This window comes from Macrotis lagotis, chromosome X (genome assembly GCF_037893015.1).
Source record: "Macrotis lagotis isolate mMagLag1 chromosome X, bilby.v1.9.chrom.fasta, whole genome shotgun sequence".
Taxonomy (NCBI): domain Eukaryota; kingdom Metazoa; phylum Chordata; class Mammalia; order Peramelemorphia; family Peramelidae; genus Macrotis; species Macrotis lagotis.
Window position 1 is genome coordinate 170,530,999 of NC_133666.1, and position 9,467 is coordinate 170,540,465.

The 9,467-nt window shown below is 37.9% G+C and overlaps 1 pseudogene; it reads left to right on the top strand.

Annotated features, from left to right (window-relative positions):
- Positions 1-996: 996 nt before the first annotated feature.
- Positions 997-1,913, top strand: LOC141498895 (aspartate aminotransferase, mitochondrial pseudogene; annotated as a pseudogene).
- The last annotated feature ends 7,554 nt before the right edge of the window (positions 1,914-9,467 follow it).

A 9,467-nucleotide genomic window follows, 5' to 3' on the forward strand; every position in this document is an offset into this window, starting at 1 on the left:
TAAATTCTTATTCCAAAAGCTAATGTCTTTGAGTTTTTCAAGCACTAGATTATTATAGTCATTTAGTACTGTTTCTCTTATACCTCTTCTAATCCACTGGTCCATTAGTCTATTTCTTAAACAGCACCCTATAATTTTGATGACTGCCACTTTATAGTAAAGTTTTAATTCTGGTACAGTGAAGCCACCTTCCTTTGCATTTTTCCATCAATTCCCTCGATATTCTTGCCCTTTCATTGCTCAAGATGAATTTTGTTACTATTTTTTCTGGCTCTGTAAAATAGTTTTTTGATAGTTTGATTGGTATGTAACTGAATAAATAATTTAATTTGGGTAGAATTGTCATTTTTATTATCTTAGCCTGGCTTAACCATGAGCAACTGACATTTTTCCAGTTGTTTAGATCTGATTTTATTTGTATGAAAAGTATTTTGTAATTGTCTTCATACAGTTTCTAGTTTTGCCTGGGAAGTAGATTCCCAAGTATTCTATGTTGGTAAGACAAGATTATTGCTCTTAAGTGTGTATTTATTCATCCAACAAATATTAATTATCATAAGCACATTAGTAGACTTTATGGGATATATAAAAGTGAATAAGACAGGGGCACAGTGGATAGAGCACTGACCTTGGAGTTAGGAAGATTTGAGTTCAAATTCAGCCTCAGACATTTAATAATCACATAGCTGAGTGACCTTGGACAAGTTACTTAAGCCCATTTACTTGCAAAAAAAAAAGTGAATAAGACTTACTTTGGGGCAGCTAGGCAATGCAGTGGTTAGAGCAATGGGTCTGGAGTCAGGTAGATTCATATTGATGAGTTCAAATCTGATTTTTAGACACATTTTCTCTATGATCTTGGATAAGTCACTTAACCCTGTTTGCCTCAGTTTCCTCATCTGTAAAAATGAGTTAGAGAAGGAAATGGCAAAATACTCTAGTATCTTTGTCAAGAAAACTCTGAATTGGGTCATAAAGAGTCAGACATGACTGAAAATGACTGAACAAAAAGAAACCCAGGCCAGCAGCCACTCATCTCTCCATCTCTCCTCCCACTATGGCACTTGCTCTCCTGCCACCTTCTCTCCAGAGTCACCTCTGCCATTCGAATCTCAATACCATGCCTGGTGGTGGCCACTCACATGGCTCCCCAACCCCATTTCAGGAGTGACAGAAACATTTAAGAGGGACATCAACAGTTAAAAGATGAACCTGGGAGTTGGGGTCCATCAAGATGATAATGGGAAGCCCTACATTCTTCCAAGTGTCTATAAAACAGGGGCTCAAATAACAGGAAAGATCATGGACAAAGAGTACTTTCCCATTGGAGCACTGGCTGACTTTTGAAAAGCATCAGCAGAATTGGCCCTGAGCAAAATAACAAAGTTCTGAAAAAAGAACAATATGTCACTATGCAGACTATTTCTGGAACTGGAGCATTGAATGTGGGAGCCAGTTTTCTACAGCAGTTCTTCAAATTCAACTAGGATGATCTATCTTCTGAAACTTTCCTGGAGAAATCATACTCCCATCTTCAAGGATGCTGGCATGCAGCTGAATAATTATCAATACTATGACCTGAGGACTTGTGATTTTGACTTCACCAGAGCCATGGAAGACATTTCAGAAATCCCGGATCAGGGTCATCCTCCAGCATGTCTATGTTTACAACCCCACTGGAATCATGGAAAGAAAGCATCAGTGGTAAAACAAAGGAAAAGCTTGCCTTTTTTTTACATGGTATACCAGGGCTTTGTGAGTGGAGATGGCAACAAGGATGCCTGGGCTGTTTGCCACTTCATTGATCAGGGCTTTAATCTCTCTCTCTCTCTCTCTCTCTCTGTCAGTCATATGCCAAGAACATGAGTCTCTATGGCAAATGTGTTTTTTGTTTTGTTTTGTTTCATTTTTAGAATTTTTGCAAGGCAAATGGGGTTAAGTGGTTTGCCCAAGGCCACACAGCTAGGTAATTAATTATTAAGTGTCTGAGACTGGATTTGAACTTAGGTACTCCTGATTCCAGGGCCAGTGCTCTATCCACTGCACCACTTAGCTGCCCCACGAATGTGTTTTAAAAAGACCCTCATGAAACCATAAAGGTAGAATTCCAGGTGAAAATTCTGATTTGTTCCATGTATTTCAACCCCCCCTTCTCACCCCCTCCCTACCTAATGGAGGCCTGAATTGCCTCCGTGATCCTGTATAGACTTGCTCTGAGGACCAAGGACTTCAAGATGACAGATGGCATCATAAGCATGCAGACCCAGCTGGTTTCCAACTTCAAGATAGAGGGATCCTCCCACAATTGGCAGCATATCACTGACCAGTTTGGCATGTTTTGTTTCAGACTTGAAATCTGAGCAGGTAGAATGGCTGACCAAGGAATTCTCCTTCTATATGATAAAAGATGTCTGCATTTCCATAGCAAGGGTCACGTCTGGCAATGTAGGATACCTTGCCCTTGCCATTCACTAAGTAATCAAATAACTCTCCCTGGTGATATGGAGCAGAGACAACCTTCCCACCTTCAGATTCTCTGTTTGAGATTCAGAGAGATGACTGAGCTGGGGAAGAGAGGAGTGGTGTGAGAGTTTCTTTTAACCACAGTGTTTAATGCTCAACCATTGAAAGTATCTCAGAAAACGATCTATGAGTAAGTTAAAGTCATTTGAAACTAATGTTTGGAGCTCTGTAGATCTAGCCCAAATTCCCCAACCCATCCTCCACAACTTTTCTAAAACATTTCATGTTTATCAAACAACATTTTATGTTTACTTCTACCAAAAATCCCATACTAAAATCATAATTTCTCTCCCTCTCCCCTTGCCCAGTCTTAGATCACCTGGCATTACAATGTTGCTCAAGAGTTTTAATCTAGGTAATAAATATCACCTAGACCACATAACAGAAATCTCTGTGGTGCTAAAAGTTTCCAAAGAAGGCTTACTCAGATCTAACTCATGCCTCTTATTGACCTCCCAGGATGATGGAAGCACCTCGGACAGCAGGGTTTGTTTTTGAAAAACATAGTTGCTAAAAAAGAAAGAAAAAGGAAGGAAGGGAGGGAGGAAGAGAGAGAGAGAGAGAGAGAGAGAGAGAGAGAGAGAGAGAGAGAGAGAGAGAAGAAAGAAAATGAAAATTGTAGATGCAGTTGTTGTGCAACATGTTGACTTCAAGAAATAACAGAAAAGAGAACATCTAAGATTTTAAACTTTCCCCTCCTCCCCTATCTTTATTACTGTCCTTTTCCCACTTTGATCCAAAGATCAAAATCTGCCATATTTTCTCTCCCTCCCTCTGTTTGAATTAACCTTCAGAACCTTCCTATCAGGATGCATCTGTTTGGAGAATTAAGTAAAATATAATCTGAGAAATGAGTTTGTTTTTCTCCCCTTTCTCAGCAAAAGATAGTGGAAGAGAATTTAATAAAATAACTGCATTTTAATATCAGCAACATGGTAAAATTTTTAATTGTCCCCCTTTCTGCCACCACCCCACCAGACTTCATCAGTATGGTTGTGGAATAAATAGCTTGTCTCATGAGAAGTTTCGTTGGGCAGCCAGTCTTGGAAAATGAATATTTTGGGGGGTGGCTAGGTGGCATAATGGATAAAGCACTAGCCTTGGAGTCAGGAGTACCTGGGTTCAAATCTGGTCTCAGACACTTAATAATTACCTAGCTGTGTGGCCTTGGGCAAGCCACTTAACCCCATTTGCCTTGCAAAAACCTAAAAAAAAAATGAATATTTTGAGCTATGGTTGTAAGTTTCCCTGTGTTGCTAACTAATTCCAAACTTCAACCTTGTAAAGTTCACCCTTCAGTGTAATCATGTAGGCATTTATAGCCTGGTTCCTCAGTTATAATAAAATTATTGTAGATTGGTAAAAGAAAGAAAGAAAGAAAGAAAGAAAGAAAGAAAGAAAGAAAGAAAGAAAGAAAGAAAGAAAGAAAGAAAGAAGCCAAGAAATGCACATCCTATTCAAGTTGTTTAAAGCCTCCCCTGCTGTGGAAATACTGGTTGGGGTACCCACTAAATTAGAGGAAGCTTAATGTTGTATAAAAAACTCAGGACTTAGAGACAACAGTGCAAGAATCCAGATTCTTCTTTCTGGCTGTGAGACCAAGTATAAGTTACTCTCTGAGCTTCAGTTTTGATGAAACTTATAGCACTTAGTAGGATAAAAACAATGTCTTTCTTCCCTGTAAGCTTAATGATTTAGCATTGAATTGTTAAGGCAAAATCATAGTAATAAGTTATGGAATGAACTGTGATGATTGACCACATCTTCAGCCAAATATGACAGTATTAGAGAAGTCTTGTTGGGATGAATTTGGATTGAAAGTAGAGACCTTTTGCACCCCTACTTCCTGGAATTTCTAGTTTCCTTCAAAGTTTACCTCAGGTGCTGTCTCCTATGTAAACCCTTTATTGAGCCTCTCATCTACCTATTAAATGATCTCATATTTTAGTTTTATATGTCATATATATGTACATGCATTGTACATGTAGCACCCTCATTGCAGCTAACCCTCCAATTCACATTCACAGATTTTGTCTTGGAGGTGGTGGTGGATGATAATTATTTTCAGCCCCTTTGTGATCCTAAAATTACAGCTCACAAACCCCCACTGGTGTGCTTACTTTAATAGTCAGTAGATAGTCACATTTAACTCAAAGGAATTTAGTGAGATGGTATCATAAGAATGGGATACCATAGGAAAAAGGACTTAGGGGGTAAAGAGCTGAGTCTGGAGTCAAGAGGATCTGAGGTCACTAGCTGTGTGATCTTGGGTAATTTAATCTCTGTTTGTCTTAATCCACTGGAGAAGGAAATGACAAATCACTCCAGTATCCTTCCCAAGAAAATACCTTGGATAATTTTGGCATGCTATATGGTCCACAGGGTCACAAAGAATCCAACATGATTGGACAATTGAACAACAAATCATAAGAACACTAGTAATGAAGTATTCTCCCCTTCAATAAAATTGAGATACAGTCTTCTATAACTTCATACTGTGTCCCTATTAGGAAAATTAGAAGCAGGGAGGCTTAGGAAGGCATTTAGTAGTTCTGGTGAAAAGTAAAGAAGACTTAAGATAGGGTGGTAGCAGTGGGAACAGAAAGGATGTGATAATGAGTTAGAATCTTTAGTATTTGCTGACAGGTTGGATGGAGGTGGAGGTGATGAAGGAGTCACAAGAATCAAAGAAATCATCAAGGTTATACATCTGAGTGACTCAGGGATAGTGGTATTATGAATAAAAATTGAGAACTCAGGGAGATAAACAGGTTTTGAAAAGCTTTTTAGACATGTTGATCTTGTGGTACAGGAAGAGTAACCAGGCAGAGTTTCTAGCCAACAATCAGAAATGCATGTGTCTAGGGCTAGAGATAAATATTTGTGAGTCATCTATATGGAGGTGATAGTTGAAGCTGTGGGAGTGAATGAGATCATCAAGAGAAAAGAGAAGACAGGAGAGGAGAGAAAAGGAAAGGAGTAAAGGAAGAAAGAGAGGGGAAGGGAGGAAGAGAAAGGAAAAGAAAGCAAAGGGAAGGAAGGGAAAAGGATGGGAAAGAAAGGAAAAGGGAAAGGGAATGGAAAGGAAGGAAAGGGAAGGGAAAGAAGGAAAGGAGAGGAGAAAAAAGGAGGAAAGAGGAGAGGAGAAGGGAAAAGAAGTAAAGGAGGGAAGAGGAAAGGGAAGAGAGAAAGTTCTGGAAGTTATAGTGGTGTTCAAAAATGTAATATGGCAGATAAAAGCTAGACAAAACTCATAGAGTCATAGATTTAGAACTGAAAGGGACTTAGAAAGAATCAAATCCTACCCTTTCATTTTGCAGATGAAATTGCATCCAAGGGGAGGCTAGGTGGCGCAGTGGATAAAACCCCGGCCCTGGAGTCAGGAGTACCTGGGTTCAAATCTGGTCTCAGACACTTAATAATTACCTAGCTGTGTGGCCTTGGGCAAGCCACTTAACCCCATTTGCCTTGCAAAAAACATAACAAAAAAAAAAAAGAAACTGCATCCAAAATGGAGGAGGCAATAGTCTCTTGCATCAAATCACAAATGGAATATTTTAGGAAGGCCATTGTCAATATAGAAGTTCCCAGGTTACAATATACAGGACACCGAAAGAATTGGAGACTAGGTCATATAATAATTATAAAAACCCCTTCCATATGCTATCTCTTTTGATCCTTGAAACAGCCCTGTGAAGTAGGAACTATTTTTACCCCAATTTTACAGATGAGAAAACTGAGGTTGTGTTAAATATCATTCCAAGTTCAGTATGCTACATACTGTGCCAGTTAAAAGAAACTGAGGCTTAAGGATTGCTATGTAGAAGATCAACAGAATTAGAAACAATGAACAGGTTGAGGTTTCTGGGTAGGGCACAAATTTAGGCTCAATCCAAGTACAAAATGTGTCTAGAGCTTTAATTAGATAATAACTTTGGAACTGTCTGCCTCAAGAAGTATTTGGTTCTTCTTCATGAAAGGTCTTCAAGCAAAGACTGGATAATGATTTATTGAAAATATCCTGGAAGTGATTTCTTCTTATGTGTAGATTTGACTAAGTAGCTTTTAAAGTCTCTTCTATCTATAGTCAGAGAAGACAAGAGAGGAATGGGAATCAAGAATTTTTGGTTTTCTTCCCCCCCCCCACCATAGTCAAATGTTGTCCAGAAGTTAAGAAAGAAGAAAATATAGAAAAGATGATGTGACTTGGTAATGGATTTAGAAAGAGCAATCCCAGGACAATGATAGAAATTAAGCTAAACAGTGTATAGTAAGGAAGTTTAGGCAATAAATAAATTCAAAGTACAATTTCTTTTTTTATATTCATTTTTTAAAGATTTTTGGTTCTAAATTCTTCTCCCTCTCTCCCTTCCCTCCTTCCTAAGATGTTAAACAATTTGATATAGATAATATATGTGCAATCATGTAAAACATATTTCTATATTACCCATGTTGTGAAAGAAGAAACAGAACAAAAGAAAAACTATAAAAAAAAAAGAAAGCGAAAATAGTATGCTCTGATCTGCATTCAGACTCTATCAGTTCTTTCTCTGGGTGTGGATAGAATTTTCCAACAAGAGTATTTTTGGATTTGTCTTAGATCATTATATTGTTGAAAATAGCTAAGTCATTCATAGTTTTTCATCACATAATGTTGCTGTTACAGTATCTAATGTTCTCCTGATTTTGCTCACTTCACTCTGTATCAATTCATGGAAGTATTTCCAGATTTTTCTGAAATCATCCTGCTCAAAATTTCTTACAGCAAGACAGAACTTTATCACAATTATATTCCATAATTTGATCAACCAATCCCCAAGTGATAGGCATCACCTCATTTCCAAATCTTTGCCATAAGGTACACTTTCAAAGTGTTTGATGATAAAAGAGAAGTATATGACTATAGCTTGAAATGATAGCAGATCTTTTAAGGAAGATCTTTCAGAATTGAGAAAATTTCAGCATGTTTATAAGTGGAGGAGAAAGAGGAGATAAAGGGAGATAACAATTGTGAAAAGAGCAAAGATAACTGGACCGAAATCCAGAAGATACAGAGAACTCAGAAAGAGAAGATAGGATGAAGGGCACAAGTGAAGTGGATCCTAAAGAGAATCAGAATTCTGATGGGTGATGACTCAAAGTTTTGAAATAAAGAGGAAGAAAATTGAGAAAATTTAAGTCAGATGGCACTGGTCTTTCCAGTAAAGTAAAAAGCAAGACCATCTATTAAGAAGGGGGGGGGGGGTGGCTAGGTGGTGCAGTGGATAGAATACCAGCTCTGGAGTCAGGAGTACCTGAGCTCAAATGGCCTCAGACACTTAATAATTTCCTAGCTGTTTGGCCTTGGGCAAGCCACTTAACCCCATTTGCCTTGCAAAAAAGGAAAGAAAAGAAAAAAAATGAGTGGGGGAAGTTGAAATTTTAGGTGAGGGTAGAATTCATTCAGAATTTCTTCTGTGGAATACCTTACATTCAATGGAATGGAAACAGGTAATGTAAAAGGGCATGACTACCTCATTTTTGTATTTTATCTTCAATATCTAGCACATGACCAATATATAATTTAGTTGTTTTGCATTCATGTTTGACTCTTCTTGGCAAAGATATTATAATGGTTTTCCATGTCCTTTTCCAGCTCATTTTATAGATGAGGAAATCAAGGCAAATGAGTTCAAGTAGCTTGCTCAGGGTCAGAGGTCAGATTTCAATTTGGGAAGATGAATTTTCCTGACTCCAGGCCCAGTGTTTTATCCACTGTGCAACCTAGCCTCCTTCAACCTATAGAAAAAAATATAATAAATACTTACTGATAAACTGATAAAAGGATTGCTATAAGCATATAGCTATAACAGTGGTGGTGGAGGGGGAAGTATTGTCTACTTACTGAGCACAGAAATAGAGCCTATTAATGAAAATCAAAAAAGAATAAATTTCAGCTGAATATAAGGATGAGTGTTTCTGGCATTAGAAACATCATCAGTTAAGGGTGAGAATGAACACATAATCCATTTGTCTGGTAATGGGGAGAGTAGAGAGAAGGCTCAAATAAGCTTGACCAAACTGGTGCTGAGAATAGTAAGAATGAGGGTGAAGATGAATGACAAAGAAGTTGATGGTGATAGTAGTAGAATTGGGAAAGCCAAGAAGTAGAGATTATAAATGACAGGTATGAAGATAATGATATAATCAGTGGTGATAACAGGAAAGACAGATAGGAATTGGCTGAAATTATATTGATGAAACAGACAGCGGTTGTGACCAAAAAAATTTGGCAATGGGAGAGGGATTGAGAATAGAGATGGAGACAATGATAGGAATAGAGATGGGAATAGTTATAAAAATAGAAATGGGGTTGAGACTGGGATAATCAGAGGGATGGATTTGATTTGGAGATAGAATTATCTATGGAGATTAGGAGATAACAGGAATGAAGATGGAAGAAGTTGAGATTTTGGGAGGGAGATGGTGAAAGATAAGCATGATGATGGAGATAGAGATGTCTAACAGAGATAGGCATGTTAAAAATGTAGAGGGTTTTAGAGATGATTATAGGGTTGAGGAAGGGGATAAGATTTTGGAATGAGGATAGAGATGAAATAAGGATAGGAATATGATTACAAAGATGGGAATAGAGAGGGGAATAGGGACAAATTTGAAGATAAAAATGGGAATGGTTAAAGGAATGGATATGAGGGGAAAGGATGAATAAGAAAGTGGGGACAGTGACAGATTCAATTCAACAAAAATTTATTAAATTCTTATGATGTGTGGATAAAGCGCTGGCCCTGGAGTCAGGAGTACCTGGGTTCAAATCTGGTCTCAGACATTTAATAATTACCTAGCTGAGTGGCCTTGGGCAAGCCACTTAACATCATTTGCCTTGCAAAAAATCTAAAAAAAAATTCTTATGATATGCTGGTTACTATAATAGTCCCAGGAATGCA